Genomic DNA, 688 nt, shown 5'->3' on the forward strand with positions numbered 1-688 from the left:
GCAGGGAAGCGGGCCGGGATGCTCCGGGGCCGCGGTGCCTCCCCCGGGAGCCGCGGGATCTATGGGCCCCTTTCTCCCGGAGAGTCAATGTGGCTTTTTGTTGCGCTGCCGGGGCTGATGCCGCCGAGCGGGGACAGACAATGCGTGGCATTGTTCCCTTTCAGCAACATCTGACGGGCCCAGGCGCAGAGAAGAGGCCAGTGTGTGTCCGGGATGCGGGGGGAAGGGACCGGGATGGACGGACAGGCAGCAGGAAAAGCGCAGGGACACCCAAACCGCTCCTGGATGTCGGGCTGGAGGGATGCTGAGTGCCTGGGAGGCTGTAAAATCATCTCGGTTTGGGTTGGAAGGGAGCTTAAAGAGCATTCCGATGATGAGGGTGTTGTTTTCTGGTACCCAAAGAGCGTGGAAAATCATCCCCAAGAGCCACAAACTTCCCGCCCCGCTCATCCTAATGGAATATTAATTGTGAAACCTCATTAGGAACCTGCAAGTGTCAACACCACCAACGTTCCTGTTGCTGTTTCCTCTCCCCGAGGTCCTGCCCGGTTTCCTGGGGCAGCTGGGGGTACCTGAACCCCCGGTAAATCCAGGGAAAAGCCTCTCCCCGAAATCCCAGGCGGGTGAGGGGGGAGCCGGGAGCAGAACTCGGGGGGGAATCCCGGCGGGGACAGGGCGGGTTGGGACT

The sequence above is a fragment of the Corvus brachyrhynchos genome, unplaced genomic scaffold, assembly GCF_000691975.1.
Source record: "Corvus brachyrhynchos isolate BGI_N302 unplaced genomic scaffold, ASM69197v1 scaffold65, whole genome shotgun sequence".
Lineage (NCBI taxonomy): Eukaryota > Metazoa > Chordata > Aves > Passeriformes > Corvidae > Corvus > Corvus brachyrhynchos.